At 42.3% G+C, this 18,464-nt stretch overlaps 1 long non-coding RNA gene across 2 annotated transcripts in view; it reads left to right on the top strand.

Annotated features, from left to right (window-relative positions):
• The window catches only part of LOC121856990, a 61,270-nt gene that overhangs the window by 26,756 nt on the left and 16,050 nt on the right, over nucleotides 1-18,464 (top strand). The window lies entirely within an intron of this gene.

Here is an 18,464-nt window from a genome sequence, read left to right as displayed (position 1 = left end):
GGGTGTGTGAGTGTGTTGGGTGACGGATTGTTTGTTGACATCCTGAAGTTAGCAACGTATAATGGAGTGAGAGATCCAGGGGTGTTTCAGTGGTGGCGGTGTGTCCTATGTGTTTATTGGTGGTGGTGTTGTCTCCTATGTGTTTATCCATGGTGGTAGTGTCTCCTATGTGTTTATTGGTAGTGGTGGTGGTGTCTCCTATGTGTTTATCCGTGGTGGCGGTAGTGTCTCCTATGTGTTTATTGGTAGTGGTGGTGGTGTCTCCTATGTGTTTATCCTCCTCCTCCTCCTCCTCCTTCTCCTCCTCCTCCTCCTCCTCCTCCTCCTCCTCCTCCTCCTCCTCCTCCTCCTCCTCCTCCTCCTCCTCCTCCTCCTCCTCCTCCTCCTCCTCCTCCTCCTCCTCCTCCTCCTCCTCCTCCTCCTCCTCCCTCCTCCTCCTCCTCCTTCCTCCTCCCCCTACACACCTCCACTACTACTACACCAATTAAGGTGTTGCCAGCGCCCAGGTATATAACAGTAATTGCTGGCCAGTAGAGCACAGTTCCTCGTCCTTGACTTAGTGATTTATTGATTACTTCCGGTTTGTGTATCTCGCCGTGCTTGGTTGGTCTTGGGGCTTGTGTGTTTTGATTCCACTTTTCATTATTTTTTCCCAATCTTTCTATCTTACTTTCTCCTCTGTTATTTCTTTCTCTGTTTCTTGTTTCGTTTTTTACCTGTTTTTTTTTTTGCTTGTCCCATTGTTATTTTTTTAGTTCTTTTCATCCGTTTTTCCTTTTCTCTTCCTCCCTTCCTTCCTTCCTTCCTTCCTTCCTTCCTTCCTTCCTTCCTTCCTTCCTTCCTTCCTTCCTTCCTTCCTTCCTTCCTTCCTTCCTTCCTCCCCCATTCCTTTCCTTTCCCTTTGGAGTTCTTAGCCCAAGGACTTAACACAACTTTTCCTATCTTGTGGAACTACTCGGAAAATGAAGGCAATTTACCTACAATTTTCTGCTCCGCTTAAAGTGTCTCATAATCATACGCCATCTGTTGACTTATTTGCGTCCACGTGTGATCTCTTTAGCGTATAAACCAACTCACGAGACAACCGAGATATTGCGATGATGATGATAATAATAATAATAATAATAATAATAATAATAATAATAATAATAATAATAATAATAATAACACACACACACACACACACACACACACACACACACACAGGGTTGACTAAATGCTTGCTAAATCTCAGCTGCAATAACTAGTAACGACAGCAGTTGAAGCAGCAGCGGTACTAGACAGCAGTAACGGCAGCAGACATAAACACAGCAGCAGACACTCCAACAAATATGGATACAGACACAGAGGTAGACTTCCTCAGACACAATAGCAGACAGAGAGGCAGACACAGACTCAGACAACAGACACAGACACAACAGCAGACATAGACACAACAGCAGCAGACATAGACACAACACAACACAACAGCAGACATAGACTCAGACAACAGAGACAGACGCAACAGCAGACAGATATAACAACAAACACAGACACAACAGCAGACACAGATTCAAACAACAGCACACACAAACACAGAGGCAGACATAGATTCAGACAACAGCAGTCACAGACAAAACAGCAGACACAGACACAACAATAGACGTAGACTCATACAACAGACACAGACAACAGCAGACACGGCAGCATCGGGGTGAAGCAGAGGGAGGCAGGAGTAGCCTTGCCCAGGGCACCACCACCACAGGAGACCATAATTATTTATCTTGCTTGAGACCCGCTACCGGGCTTACCTCCCTATCCCTCCCTCCCCTTCCCCTTTCCTCCCTCCCTTTCCCCCTTCCTCCTTCCCCTTCCCCCTTCCTTTCTAACCCTACCTACCCCTCCCTTCCCCCTCTACCCCTTACCCTCTCTCTGTTCTCCTCTATCTCCCCCTCCCTCCCCCCTTCACCACTACCCCCTACCCTCCCTCTGTCCTCCCCTTCCTCTTCCTGGCCCCTATCTCTCCCCCCTCCCCTTACCCTTCCCCCTTCTCCCACTCTCCCCCTCCCTCCCACTGCCCTTTCCAACCACCCTACCCCTGCCCTCACTCCCCCCTTCTTCTGACCAACGTAGGGGAAGGAATGGAAGGGGAAGCTAGGGGTAAGAGATGGGAGAGGGAGACAGAGAGGAAGAGAGAGAGAAGGGGAGGGAGATGAGGAGATGAGGACAGGAAGTCAGGGAGGGGTTGGGGGAGTAGGGGATGGTGTGTGTGTGTGTGTGTGTGTGTGTGTGTGTGTGTGTGTGTGTGTGTGTGTGTGTGTGTGTCCAACAAAGAATCACATAACACGTTCAGGTGTTAATCTCACTTACCTGTATAAAAATATTGCACAATAAGATTTCAACATGAAGTATAAAGACTAAGTCCTTAATCCTCACCTGTCAGTCTAAACAATTCACTATATCTCAACGTCAGGAAACTTTTGCAAATCTGAGAAACTGAACTTTTGATATTCCTTTTACCCAATGTTCCCACAGCAAGACATTACCGGCTATCACTGGCTGGGGGAGACAGGCTGGTGGCGTATATACTAGGATATAGCCGTCTCCCTCCTGGTATATATAGCCCATAGAGGGAGATAATGATACGTTTCTGGTAATACCTCGTCTTATGGCCTCCAGGTATAAACACTGAATTCCGGACGCGAGGAGTTCTTGATTTTTATTGTAGACATTTGCAGTTAGTTAAAAGGTGAAATCATTTAAGGTCGTTTATGTGAATTTTACGTGAGAGGAACACCTGCAGGGACTGTGTTTAATCGCCGGAGATAGAGATATGAACTATTTTATTTTCTCATTGTATTTATTTTTAATTTTCATCTGCCAGTTTAGATAATTACGACTTTTTTCAGTTTTAATAATCTCAACGACAAATTCAATTACATTACGTGTCTTTCTTTATTCACTAATTACCGAAGAATTGGATTATTATTATTATTTTTTTTTACTCTCCTGGTGATCAGTTCAGCTCCGTAATGGCGTGAAATGCTGGTCTCGACGTAGTTTTGTCAGCTATTTCGCGCCACTGTGTTCCTATCTTATTGGCTCGTGAACAAGACAAGCAATGACCCAGCTCTTAAGTTACGACACAGACGTCTCCAATAGTATCGGGTTTCAGCCTCTGTGTGTCTTAAGTAAAGTTGCTTAACCCTTTTGGTAATTGTATTCGAATAGGTGGTTTTAAGGTACTAATTTTAAACGTTTATAAATGTCTTGATGTTGCCCTTGAAGTAGTTTTTTCTTTTGGTAATAATTGTATTCGAAATGGAGGTTTAAATAAGCTAATTTCAAAGCGATTATAGTGTTGTTTACGTATCGTTATTGTTGTTTCTTTTACGTGTTGTGTCTTGGCTTCGGTAATGGTCAAATTACTTCCATTTTATGTTATAGTTTTGCGTGTTTGTCTTAATAAACACTTCCAGAGGTTGGCTGGACGGGGCCTCCTGCGGTTATTGGACAAGTTGGCTGTGTTTGTTGGACAGTTTCCCACATTCATTTTAGTTACTTTCTCTCGTTTCCTGGACGCTTCCCGCTTTTATTTTGATAAGTTTCCCGGGATTATTGGACTAGCTATAACCCGGCTTTATTGTGACTTCTTAACGGGTTTGTGTGTACAGGCGCTCAAGAACTATCTTTACTGGGGTGGTCGATGAGTTTCAGAATGAACACTGTGACTTCTGTTGTCTCGGTAGGGTTGTTAATATCCTTCGTCTGTTGTGTCATATTGTCTCATACAAAATCGTAAAGATACTTTTAGGGTTGAGTGTTATGTAATTTCCCTTTATTTTTTAAATTTTTACGTGTATATGGGTAAGTTTCCCGCATTTAGAGACCATTATACGTTGTTGTATGCAAGTTTTCAGTGTTTATAAACTTTCCATATTGATACAGCAAAGTTCCCGTGTTTTTCCTTATTATCACTGAATTTCCTATTGATAATTTACATATATCATCTGGCAGTATTCTAGCATTAAATTTTTTCTTATTGACGTTAATTATACACAAACTAGAGGCACGTGTGTTGACAATTCACCAGGTCTTGTGCCCCGGGACAGCCCAGATGACATATACTCGTAGCGGGTGTTGTCGACGTCCCAGCCTGTGAATAATGACGAGCCTCTCATCTTTGACAAGGTGCTGAGCGATATTGGTCCTTCCCTCCCTCCCACCCCCCCCCCCACTCTTGCGTTACGTACACCTCTCACTAGTTCCCTCTTTCTCAGTTACGTACAACTCTCACTAGTTCCCTCTTTCTCAGTTACGTACAACTCTCACTAGTTCCCTCTTTCTCAGTTACGTACACCTCCCACTAGTTCCCGCTTTCTCAGTTACTTACACCTCCCACTAGTTCCCTCTTTCTCAGTTACTTACACCTCCCACTAGTTCCCTCTTTCTCAGTTACGTACAATACCCACTTGTTCCCTCTTTCTCAGTTACGCACACCTCCCACTAGTTCCCTCTTTCTCAGTTATGTACAACACCTCCCATATGTTCCCTCTGAGAACGAACCAGTCAAACCTAACCTAACCTAACCAAAGTAACCTTACTTATGTTAATTTTGTACCAAGATTGCTAAGTTAGGTTGGGTTAGGTTGGTTTGGTTTTTCGTTATTTGTATCTCTATTCAAAGCCACCTCCATCCCTCTTCCTCCTCTCTCCCTTCCCCCTTTTCCCTTTCCTTCCCTACTGCCCCTACTTTGTACCCTATTCCCCATCATCCACTCCCCTTCCCTCCCCCTCAACCCCCCTTCCTCTCCCTTCCCCTCCATCCTGCTGTCAGTTTGGCCAGAAGTTAGAGCATAATTGACCAGTACTACACCTATCAGCTGACATGGCCTTAGGTAGGGTGGACAACTGTGGTAATGACGCTTTTATGTTAGGACTCACCTGACCCACCTTACCCACCTGACCCACCTTACCCACCTTACCCACCTTACCCACCTGACCCACCTTACCCACCTTACCCACCTGACCCACCAGACCCACCTTGTATTACCTTATCTACTTAACCTACCTTGTCTTACCTAACCCACCTAACCCACCTGTCTTACCTTATCTTTCCCGATCCACTTTTTGCACCTTGTTTTACCTGATCCACCTTACCCACCTTGCCTTATCTGACCCACCTGACCCACTTAACCTAACTTGTCTTTCCTGACCCACTTAACCCACTTTGTCTTACCTAACCCATCTAACCCACTTTGTTTCACCTGACCCACCTGACCCACCTTATCTCACCTGACCCACCTTGTCTCACCTGACCCACCTGACCCACCTTGTACCTTATAAGCTCTACTTATGATAGTCGATAAGATAGACCCGAATTTTAATAGGTCCCAATCCTAATGGGCTCCAGTTCTAATCTCACAAAGGAGATTGGAATCCATGAAGATTGGGACCTCATTAGGACTAGGGCCAGTTAAGATAGGGACCCATTACCATTGGTCGGCACTGCACTCGACCGCCATCATTACCTTAACTGATACCCATTCAAAAGTACCTGGAGAGAGTGTGTGTGTTGTGTGTGTGTGTGTGTGTGTGTGTGTGTGTGTGTGTGTGTGTGTGTGTGTGTGTGTGTGTGTGTGTGTGTATGCATGACTACCTCACCAAAGTTCAGCAGTTAAAATACTTGTTGGTAAATTTGGTTATATTCTTTTGTGTTGTAACATCACTCTGTCGCTTGCCTCCCTCCCTGCCTCCCCTCGAAGACCTACTGCTGCCGCTGCGTCCGTGGGAGTTTCATTACCATCACCACCACTGATTCTTTTGTTTACGTTCATCTATTGTTTATACTGGGCTGTGCTGTTCTCTGCTATTCTAGTGCTGTTGTTTCTCTCTCTCTCTCTCTCTCTCTCTCTCTCTCTCTCTCTCTCTCTCTCTCTCTCTCTCTCTCTCTCTCTCTCTCTCTCTCTCCTAAAACACACACACACACACTTCTCTTACCCGTACAACGTTATTTGTCTCTGATCATCAATTTCCTCTCACTGCGGGAGGCTGGTGAGAGGTGAGGAAAAGGGAGAGAGGGGAGGTTAGTGTTAAGCGGAGGGAGAGGGAAGGATGGAGAGAGAGAGAGAGAGAGAGAGATATGAGAAAGCGGTATGGAAGGGAGAGATGGAGGATTAGAAGGGGAAGAAAAGGGTACATAGTGTATAGGGAATAAAGGAAGGATGGATAAGGAGAAGAGAGAGAGGAAATGGGAAAGATGATAAGAAATAAATGGATTAAGGGAAGGGGAGAGTAACAAGTGATTAAGTAATAGCAGTTTGACTGACAGGTGATTGAATGGCACTTGATAGCAATAGTTTAACTCCACCACATTGGCAGTGTTATCTCTCTCTCTCTCTCTCTCTCTCTCTCTCTCTCTCTCTCTCTCTCTCTCTCTCCAAGAATACAGTAATCGCAGAAAAGATGCCCAGAAAAGAGGACATTCTTTTTCTTCCCTTCGAAACCTTTACATAGTATTTAATTCGTCTTATCTGTTTTTTTTTCATTATTGTGCGGTATAAAGGCCGGATGAGGGCCATTGAGGTAGCCGGTATCTCTACTCTGCTTGAATAGACCGGAAGAGTACCTGTTTACGATAATCACAGGTAATGAGGTTGGGAGGTTCCAGGTGGTTAGGAGAGAGAGAGAGAGAGAGAGAGAGAGAGAGAGAGAGAGAGAGAGAGAGAGAGAGAGAGCAGGTTTAAAGACATGTACTTTACCCAGGAACAAGAGGGGGGGAGGGGGGTAGGCATCATCTACCGGAATGTGAAAATAAAATACAAAACACTGACCCAAATTACCTGAGGCCGCCCACCACCATTACCCTTCTTCTTCTTCTTCTTCTTCTTCTTCTTCTTCTTCTTCTTCTTCTTCTTCTTCTTCTTCTTCATTACCATGTTAACCTTTATATTGGTTGCGTTTGCGTCAGCCTTTTCTGATTTAACTGATGGATGTTCACTATTAATTTTCTTATTTTATTGAGAATGTTCTCTAAAAAGGTCAAAGGTCAGAATCATTAAGGGTTATTTAAGGTCATTAATAACATTGTCCTCACCTTAGTTATTATTTTATCTTCACCCAACTTGACCTCGTCCATGGAAGTGTTCTCAAGGTCAAAGGTCAGAATTATTTTACAGGTTTTTATCATGTTAGGTCGTTGGATAATATTACTTACAGATTAATGTGATAATTATACCCATATTATTGTTGTATCATCATTACTTAAGAATTATTTATCATATAATTGCCTTTAGGTTACTGATACAATGGTTGAAATTCTACTTATATTTACGCTAGTGAGAGTGAATCCATCGTTGTGTCACCCAGTGAAGAGAGTCATTGGTGATCTCAGAGGAAATAACCTAACCTAACCCAACCCAACCCAACTTGTTCTACTCTACTTCTCCCGACCAATCACAGCAGGATGTGTGTTGCTAATTAATAATTAACGGTAAAAAGTCTTTCAAGTCTTATTAGCGCTTAATTACCCAGACGGTCGATGGCTCACTTCCCAAGCTTCGATCATTTGATTGACCCCCTTACACCGAGTATCGAACCCTCGAACCCGTGAAACCATGCACCCGTGAAACCATGAGCCCGTGAAACCGTGAACCTGTGGTCTCTGTAGTCTCAAATGGTCTTAAGATTTTTAGATTTTAGTCCTTATTTGCAGACGAATATAGCGTTAAAAAATGAACTTAGATTTTTTACTGTACTAATTTGATGTAATTTTGTTGGGTTAGGTTAGGGTAGGTTCGGTTAGGTCAGGTCAGGTTAGGTTCGGTTCGGTTCAGTTCGTTTAAGTTAGTAACCAGGTACTGTACAGAGAACAGGTAGAATTGTTAATTAAGTATAAACGATTAACCTGTTCACACCAAAGTTATTTAATTTTTTATGTGATCTGCAGAATCGTGCCATCCGCTTCAGTGGTCCGTAACTCTCCAGTATTTTGAGGTTGTGGTCTGTTGTTGTTAAGTGTGTGTGTGTGTGTGTGTGTGTGTGTGTGTGTGCCTTCTTAATCCATTGCTTTCGGCGAATGTCTCCTAGGAGGTCACTTTTGGCGGGTATTCTTGGCGGGAAACTTTTGGCGGGAAGGTTTGATGTGTAACTTTTGGGTGTCGTCTCTTGGTCGGGGTGAAGAAGGAGAGAGAGAGAGAGAGAGAGAGAGAGAGAGAGAGAGTGTGTTGGGGTGAATGATGAGACGTGTAGGAGGAGATAGGGAGGAAACAGAAGACAGACATGAAGACAATAATTTTTACTCTTTTTCTTCCTGTTTTTTGTAGTTTGTCTCTTTTGATTGCAGGGCACAATATTTTTTCTTTTTTTGCGCCTCTTTTGTAATTATGCTCTCTCTCTCTTTTTCACACACACACACACACACACACACACACACACACACACACACACACACACACACACACACACTCACTCAGAATAAAACAGTGTATGCACCTTCCCTCCCGCTAGTGTTACCAGCCACCTGACCTCACAAACCTGGTAATCCGATCAACTCCCTCCCCTCACTCTCACGTACCATAAATCCCTCTTTTCCTTTCCCTTATACTGGTAAATCCCTCTTTACCATCCCCCTCCTCCGGTAAATCCCTAACACTTTCCCAAATACCTCATGCCTAAAATACCTTAAATCCTTCACGATCTTCCCCACTGCATCCTTTAAATCCCATCCCACTAACTCATACTTAAAATCCTTCCCTAGTGCTTTACTTGCTTACGCCTTAAATCCCTCCCTACTTCCCTCTCTTCCCCAATCCCTTCAAAACCCTTCTGACCCCCTTCCCCCTTCCCCCTTCCCCCTTCCCCCTTCCCCAACTGAACACCATTTCCCTGGAAGGTGTTCTCTGTCTTCCCTATCTTCCAGTTTATTGTTCCTTCTCTTATTTATTGCCTCTTTTACCTTTTTCTCCTTTACCCCTTTGATCGGATATTCTACCCTTTCTCTTGTAATTTCCCTTGTTTCCTCTTTTCCATTTTCCTTCACTCTTCTTTATGCCTGGCTATCTATCCTTCTCTCATTCGCTATTTATTTTATTTTATTCTTTCTGTTTCATTTCCCTTTCTATAGTTCTTCGTTATTTACCCTTTCTTTATTTCATACCCTGTTCTATCTCCTTCTTTCGGATCCACCATCTTCGTTTTTCACCCCAAAAAGGTTTTATTTCTTTCTTTGTTCGTCTTTCTTTACGTACTCATATTTCTCTTCCGTTCTTTCCTTTCTCTCTTGTGTATTTTCTTTTACTATTGTTTCTTTTCATTCTTTGTTCCAGACTAAATTTTGTTTCATTTGTTTTATTGTTCTTCATTTTTTTTTATTGGGGGGAGGGGGGTATTCTCTCTCTCTCTCTCTCTCTCTCTCTCGTGAATTTCCTATCCTCACTTTCTCCCCCTCCTCCTTTATTTCTCTTCCCTTCATCTCCCTCATTACCTTAGTTGCTCTTACATTTTCCCCTCTCTCTTCTTTACCCTCTTCCTCAATTCATTATCCTTCCTTCCTTCCTTCCTTCGCCCGTACCTGGAGGGGCAGAGTACCAGAGGCGGGTCAGAGTGGTCGACCCGCCGTTTGACCTGAAAACTGGAAAGTGAACAAAACGATGAAGGAAAATGAGACGTGGTAATGATCCCCCTCTTGTGCCAGCTGGGAGAGGGAGGTAGGGAGGAGGAGGGAGGGAAAGGAGGGATGTGGAAGAGAAGGGAAGATAGAGGTAAGAAGAGGGACCAATGTATGAAGGGAGAGGAATGTGGGTGGAAGGGGAGGGTAAAGGGGAGAGGAAGGGGTGTGGGTGAGGTAAGCGAAGGGGGAAGAAAGACAGGTGTGAATGAGTGGTAAAGGGAGAATGGGAAGTGAGAGGAGAAAAGTGGAGAGAGTAGGTGAGGGGTGAGGGATTTAAAGGGGAAGGAAGGGGGGTGATGGGGTGAGGTGGAGAAATCATACATCTGTCATCCCAGGCTGTTGAGCTGTTGGAACGACCACATGGTTTTGTGTGTGTTTGTGTGTGTGTGTGTGTGTGTGTGTGTGTGTGTGTGTGTGTGTGTGTGTGTGTGTGTGTGTCCCTCTCCGTCATCATCACCATCATCATCATCATCATCATAATACCACAAACAAGTGAAGACCCCAAAGTGGACTTTCGTTTAACCAAAATTGAAAAACTTTCTTTATGACCCAAATACACCAAGGACCCCCCACCCTCCCTACTCGTCCCATCCCCAGGCCTCCCCTCCCACCTCCCTATCTCTCCCACCATGACAGCGATTACCTGAACAACCAGGCAAAAAAATCCCCCTCCACCCCTCTTCCTCCCTCCTCCTCCTCTCTCCTACCTCTCGTTCTCCCTCCCCTCCTCCTCCTTTTTCCTCCCCCCCTCCCCAGGTGATGACGCAAGTGCTGGAACCTCCATCATGCTAATCACTCTCTCTAATCTCCTTCCTCTTAACCCATCTCTTTAATCTCTTTCCTCCTAATCTCTCTTGCTAATCCCTCGCATGAAACATCACGCTGTTACCCCACTTTAATTTCCAGCATGTTAATTCCTTACAGGTGATTCTACATCCTGATTCATGTCTTTAAACGCCATCGACCTCCTTCCTTACCGCTTTATATGTGTGTGTGTGTGTGTGTGTGTGTGTGTGTGTGTGTGTGTGTGTGTGTGTGTGTGTGTGTGTGTGTGTGTGTGTGTGTGTGTGTGTGTGTGTGATAATAATAATAATAATTAACAGTTTATTGAAAGAACATGGCAGCCCAAAAGGTTGAAACTATACAGTATAACACAAGTGGTAAAAATATGATGTATAATAAAAAGGGGAAGAAGGTCATTCAACAAAGAATTTCAACATCGTAACAATACAAAAGTAAGGTTGGCAAGGAGTGAACACATTGGTTAACTACGATTTGTTGATAATTTTTACAATGTACGTGGTCGTATGGGCTGGATGCGGCTGTATTGTGGAACGGCTATTCGCGGACGAGGGATCTTGGCTGGGTGGTAGTAGGAGCCGGTGTCGAGGATGGTACAGAAGCTTCTTTCCAAATTAACAGATAAGGTCGTGGTGATGGTGATCTGAGAGAGTTGAGAGGGTCAGTGTGTTGAGGGTTTCTTGATATGTGGAGTAGGAAGGGCAGAGAATAATCTTGCATGCCCTCTTCTGCACTTTTCCTTGGTGTTTCCGTTGTATGGGATTTAGGGAGGAAGACCAAGTACAGTATAGGTGAGCTTGGGAAATGTGTGTGTGTTATGTGTTTCATTGTGTGTTTAAAGTATGTGTCATCACTGACCATGTGTATTTTTTCCATTGACTATATGTATCGCTGACACTAACTGTGGTATGTATGATGTGTCGTCACTGTGGTTGTCATATGTATACTGTGTGGCGTCAGAGAGGGCGTCTTTGTGTATAATGACCGTGTGGTTACTACAGTGGGCCCGAGGCTACCTGGACGAGTGACTGTGTACATGAGGTGGGTGTAGAAAGTGTAGTTGGAGACACACACACACACACACACAAATACACTTATTCCTTTCACAGTACACCCTGAATATAATTGTCGTGCGTGTATATATATATGTGTGTGTGTGTGTGTGTGTGTGTGTGTGTGTGTGTGTGTGTGTGTGTGTGAACCTGAAGAACGGTGGAACTGTACGTCTGGTACTTCAAGGATAACGACAGAAAGGAAAAAAAAAACTAAATTAAAAAGAATTATATTAATCTTATATAACGAGGCGATAAAACGTTACGGATAATCTGTTCGTATCATTTTTGTCTTCAAGGACGCAGCTGAGAGTCATTGTTGCGTTATTTTGTCGTCAAGGATTTTGTCTGTCAGCGTTTTCATACATGGGAATTATTACGTGATTGAATTTTTTTTTTTATGTTTGAAAGTTTTTTTATATTCGTGAAAATAATTATTGGGGAGTATAATTGTGGGTGTGAATTATTATGTATCCTTATTCTTTTTTGCTGTATTGTATATAAATTATTATACAAGAAAATTATAATGTATTTGTATTATTAGTATTAGTATTTCATTTGATAGCTAACCGTCTTAACCTAACCTAGCACCTTCCCTGCGCGGACGCCACTTTTGCATATGTTTTTGGCTCTCGATAGACGATTTTATTCAGCACAAAGGTGACCCCAGTACACAAGGGTTAGGTTAGGTTAGGTTAGTTTAGGTTAGGTTAGGTTTGAAGTATCATAGGAGAATTTTGCTGACATTTTATTGGTTTGTTTTACATATTTTCTTATGATTGGTATCGAGAGTTAACAAGGAAGCCAACAAATGAACATCACTTTTCCTCCTTTTAGTGGTTGAGTCTTGGCCACCAGGACCAGTCTGCTCACAGTATTTTCATTAGATCACCCGCTTAATTTATGTAGATTTAAGACTGCATATTGATAAGCTCACTGGAAGTTTACACGATAATAAGCTACTGATTAGATGAGGAAAAAGTAAAAGTTAATTTTGAAGATAAGTGATTTTGAGCATAATACATTAATTTGGCTGATTTTACTCTGTCACTGCGATAAGGTTATTGTGTCTTTAAGTTAGCTGTTAAACCTGAACAGAATAATAAAATGTTTTTAGTTCATATAAACGAGAACGTCTACAAGTTTAACCAATATATGTAAAAACTGTGAGTGAACTTTGCTCCAACAGCCAACCTGACCAGCCTCTGCCTAATTATACCTCCAGAATATACAGAATTTATGTGAGATTTACAGCTTAGACCCAATAACAAAGATTTCAGCCAAGTTGAGTGTGAACGTTTGGAGCAGATAACCCAACTTTTACAAACTGTAGGTGGACTTTTATCAAGCAACCAGTCAAGCCGAACTGAGGTAATTGAAGCTTGCTATCAGATGCAGAAACCCCGCTGACTGGTCACTGCTGGCGAGACTGGAGACACTCGAATAAAAACAAGAGATCTCATCACGCCATTAGATGCCTGACAAGTGTTTTTTTCTCCTCCTCCTCCTCCTCCTCCTCCTTCTCCTGGGTGTAGCACACATATGTATACAAATTCTGAGGAGGACACTTGTCAGGTGTTTGTGTGAGATTGTGTTTTATCATTGTTTATTGTCCGGCTCTTGTGTATGTATGGTGAAGCTTATGGTGTTTACCTTTAGGAGTCGCTGTTGTTGTTGTTGTTGTTGGTGGTGGTGGTTGTTGTTGTTGTTGTTGTTGTTGTTGTTGTTGTTGTTGTTGGTGGTGGTGGTGGTGGTGGTTGTTGTTGTTGTGGTGGTGGTGGTTGTGTTTGTAGTGGTGGTGTTGGGCTGTTGATGGTGGTTGTTGTTGTGGTGGAGGTAGTTTTTGCGGTGCTAGTCGTCCATATCGTGGTGTTGGTCGTTTTTATTGATAATGTTTAAGCCTTTTGATTCAGTCGTGCTTCAGTAAATACTAAGAAGGCAATTGTTTATATTTAGGTTGTGAGATCATTGTTACACACACACACACACACACACACACACACACACACACACACACACACACACACACACACACACACACACACACACACACACACACACACACACACATACCCACATACAACGAAACGTACATATACATTTCTATTCATACATATTTTTCAACCTCTTTCAAATGTGTTACAGAAGTTTTTGATCATGTATTCACTGTTTGTTACGAGACATTTACATATAGGAAATGTATAGACCACAGCCCGGCATCAGTGGTGTGTGTGTGTGTGTGTGTGTGTGTGTGTGTGTGTGTGTGTGTGTGTGTGTGTGCTTTTGGAATAGGTGGTATTTAATGTGTCCTTTCTTTGGGGTTTTGTGTTTTTTTATTCAATTTTTATTTAATAACAAAGTAGACATTCTCTTACTATTTCTTCTTCTAATTTTTATGTTGATATTTTATTTGTTTTTCTGTTGCACGATATTTTTATTTTATTTTTTTTTTTTTTCTTATACTTTTCATCCGGGGCGTTTGTATAATAATAATAATAATAATAATAATAATAATAATAATAATAATAATAATAATAATAATAATAATAATCTACTATATTTATCTTGCTATGTATCCTAATAATAGCATTTTAGAAGTGTAGAGCTAACCTAACCTAACCTAACCTAACCTACCCTACCCCACCCTACCCTACCCTACCCCAACCCCCTACCCTACCCTACCCTACCCTACCCTACCCCTACCCCTACCCCTACCCTACCCTACCCCTACCCTACCCTAACGTAAATGCAATAGTTCAGTAACATTCTCAAGGTCACACACCTGAGAAATAAACTTCACTTCATCACAAATAAAAAAAATATAACTATATACGAAAACCACTAAAAGAGTCAGGCGAACTTTGTGAAACATCCTGGGGAGGCGGATGTGTGCTGCGGTCATTACGTATACGGGGGGAGGGGGGGACGGTCAGGGACGGTTGACCTTCCGCTCAAACCCAAACTCCAACAGGAAGACGGTCACCAGGTGTTTCCATAAGATATACACTACAGTACCTTAATTTAACGCGAATTAAGATGGTGATAATCCTGACTTGTGACAACGCTGGTGGTGATAATCCTGACTTGTGACAACGCTGGTGGTGATAATCCTGACTTGTGACAACGTTGGTGGTGACATCTCTGACTTGTGACAGCGCATGATTCTGGTATGACACTGGTATGACGCACGACACGAGTATGACGCATGACACTGGTATGACTTATGACACTAGTATGATGTATGACACAAGTATGATTTATGACACTAGTATGACATATCACACTAGTATGATGTATGACACAAGTACGATTTATGACACTAGTATGACTTATGACACTAGTATGACACATGACACTAGCACGGGTGTATGTGTACGTCATCAGTTTAATGGCAAATTGAGTTATATTTATGTAGGTGTTATTACATTACATCTACACAGGTAAATGTTTGATATTACTGATTAATTAAGTGAAGCAGGTGTTATTGTTTGTGTGTTTTGTTTATGTACACACACACACACACACACACACACACACACACACACACACACCCACCTCAAGGTCACCAGTAAAGTCAACACTCACAGGAACAAAACAAAACACTTCATCCATACCTGGTTACATCCATTCTTCCACTCAGTTACATCCACACCCACCTGTCCACCTTTAGTCATCGGTTCGACCACAGTGCTCATCCACATCCACTCTCCCAATCACACCTATACATACCCACTTCTCGCACTCATCCACCTACACTGTCCAGTCCTCGTCTTGTACCCACATACTCACCAACGCCCACCCACTCACACTCACCCACGCCCTCCCCACTCACACTGACCAACTCGTCTCCACCCACACTCATCCACCCGCCCCCACCCATACTCACCATCCCGCACACCCTCACTCAACCACCCGCCTCCACCCACCCACATTCACCTACACAGCATTCAAACCATCTCTTAAGCGGTGTCACAATTCAAGGACATTACCATCTAAATTAGCGTTATGGCAGCGTGTAGGACATGCTGTACCTAGGATAGCTCTCTCTCTCTCTCTCTCTCTCTCTCTCTCTCTCTCTCTCTCTCTCTCTCTCTCTCTCACAGGAAGTTAGCCATACCCAGACAGAAGACGTTTTGTGGGGTGACCGCTTACAGTTACAGAAAACGAGGAAAACTTATTGTGTTGTTGTTGGAAGGAAGTGTTCTGGTTAATATTTTGTCATGTCAGAATTTTACAATCGATCTATATATTAGGAATACTTATGATGGACGTTATACAAGTTCCTTTATCATTTATGTTGGTATGTATAATCAGATCCGTATATTGTGTAACATAACATACACACAGAACCATTTTCTGTTGTTATAATACTGAGATTCAGTTTGAGATATATAATACGAAATATACAGAATATATCAAGTATTCCCTTATCATTTTATAATTTTTTTTTCTCGGGAATTATGAAAATTTAGTCGTGGTTATAAGACATTAACGTAAGATACGACATAGTTAGTGTGTGTTATTTATTACCTTATGTTGGCGACAAATTACCTTCCTTTTTGGCATTTTTTTTCCTATAGTTCTGAATTTGTTCGTGTTGTTGATGTTATAATGTATTTCTAAGCTTCAATAATTAAGGTCTTTAAGCTTGTGTTTTATGTTGGTAAATACTTTAATCATAATGTTGATGTTATAATGTATTTCTAAGCTTCAACAATTAAGGTCTTTAAGCTTGTGTTCTGGGTTAATAAATACACTAGCCACCAAAAAAATAATAATAATAAGATAAATAGCTAAACTTACGCCAACTTTCAAAGACCTGGGAACTGAAGGTGGTCAGCCGTGTTGCTCGAGTCTTTCCACTTTACTGACTTCACTTTACTGACTTCACTGGACTTTACCCTTGAGATTCTACATCTTTCCTTTTGTCAGCAGTCACTAATACCTTCCTGTTCTTGCTTGCGTCGTCAGATTCCCATCCAGTAGCCTTCAATTTTGTCCTCTATTGACTCTACATGGTAAATTTTTTCTCCCTTACTCAGCCAACATGGTCTAGTTAACAAGACCACCCCCTCTTCTCCGGCTATGGACATTAAACACTAAAGGAAAAGGGGAGGTTGTATATCGCTATCTTGCCATGTTCTTGTCTCTCTGTATTTCCTGAACCACGTATAGGAGGAAGTCTTGGTGTTTATTATTGACACTTAACCCTTCTTTCGTTTCCTCATCTGTTAACTATGTAAAACGCTTGAAAGATTCCTCCAGTGTTTACAGTTTATTCTGAATATTTTGTCGTACTCTACCTCTCTCTACCCCAGGCACGCTACCTCTCTCTACCTCACACACTCTACCTCTCTCTGCCTCACACACTCTACCTCTCTCTACCTCACACACTCTACCTCTCTCTACCTCACACACTGTACCTCTCTCCTACACACTCTACCTCTCTCTACCTCACACACCTCTACCTCTCACACACCTGTACCTCTCTACCTACCTCCCACACACACCTCACACCTCTACCTCCACACACTCTACCTCTCTCTACCTCACACACTCTACACACTCTACCTCTCTCTACCTCACACACTCTACCTCTCTCTACCTCACACACTCTACCTCTCTCTACCTCACACACTCTACCTCTCTCTACCTCACACACTCTACCTCACACACTCTACCTCTCTCTACCTCACACACTCTACCTCTCTCTACCTCACACACTCTCTCTTATTAATACTCAATTATCTCATCATCTTCTTGACCTTATTGCCTCTTTTATCATGTGTCTTCTTCCCTCCATTTCCTTTTACATTTAGTTTCTTTCATTTCTCTCTCCTCCCAATCTCTCTCAAGTACTTACCTCTATTCATCACCTCGACACCAGTTATCATCTTCGCTATTAAATCTCTTTTTTTTTTCATGTCATCTCATTCACATCGCCTTCTTATTGGCTATTCTCATATAACTACTTCGTTCATTCCTAACAGCTTTAGTACATTTATCACACAGACGTCTAATTATCGCCCTAGTCATGTTCTTCATTTGTTTTGTGTGTCTCTTATAGTCATCTTTCTTTGTTTGTGTACTTCTCTGTGTTTATGTTATACTTGTGTTTCTTATAGTCATCATTCTTGTTTATGTCTCAAGTATCATACGTAAACAAAGACATATATTTTATTTGTATTTGTTTGTTGTATTGCATGGAACAAATATAGTGGGAATACACATTGTACTTTTTCATTCTCTCTTTCCCTGTTTCCCTCTCGTTACTCTTTCCTTTTTCCCTCATCATTTCGCTCTCCTCTTCTCCCTCCCTTCAACCCCTTCCTCCCTCCCATCACCCCCCTCACCCCCGTCACCAGAGGTCATAGTGGGTGTCCCTCTTGAGGAGTCATAAGTTCACACACACACACACACACACACACACACACACACACACACACACACACACACACACACACACACACACACACACACACACACACACACACACACACACACTTTATCTTGCATGGTGTTCTTCAATCTTCTATTCAGAATATTAACCTTTGTCGTAAATAAATGAATATGTTAAAAAAATTCGAGCTTTGAGTTTTCTTTAATGTTGTAAATGCATTTCATATTTAGATGTTTTAAGTTGAAATGACTGACGTGTTTATCGAAGTGTGACCGAGAAACTATAAAGAAAACGAGATTTAAAGAAAGTGGGTAACTGTTTAACTATAACTTCTCAAAATAGTATTAAAAAAAACCTGTGTTAAACTAAGGTCAAGTCTATATACCATGATAAGCTGGTGTGGTATGGTGTGATGTGGCGTGGTGTGTTGTGGTGTGTTGTGGTGTGGTGTGTTGTGTTGTGGTGTGGTGTGTTGTGGTGTGGTGTGGTGTGTTGTGGTGTGGTGTGTTGTGGTGTGTTGTGTTGTGTGTGGTTAAAGGGTTATGTCGGGTTCAGACAGATC

Source organism: Homarus americanus, unplaced genomic scaffold (assembly GCF_018991925.1).
Source record: "Homarus americanus isolate GMGI-L3 unplaced genomic scaffold, GMGI_Hamer_2.0 scaffold44060, whole genome shotgun sequence".
NCBI classification, from domain to species: domain Eukaryota; kingdom Metazoa; phylum Arthropoda; class Malacostraca; order Decapoda; family Nephropidae; genus Homarus; species Homarus americanus.
The sequence above is the reverse complement of the archived record's forward strand: the minus strand, read 5'-3'. Positions and strand labels throughout refer to the sequence as shown.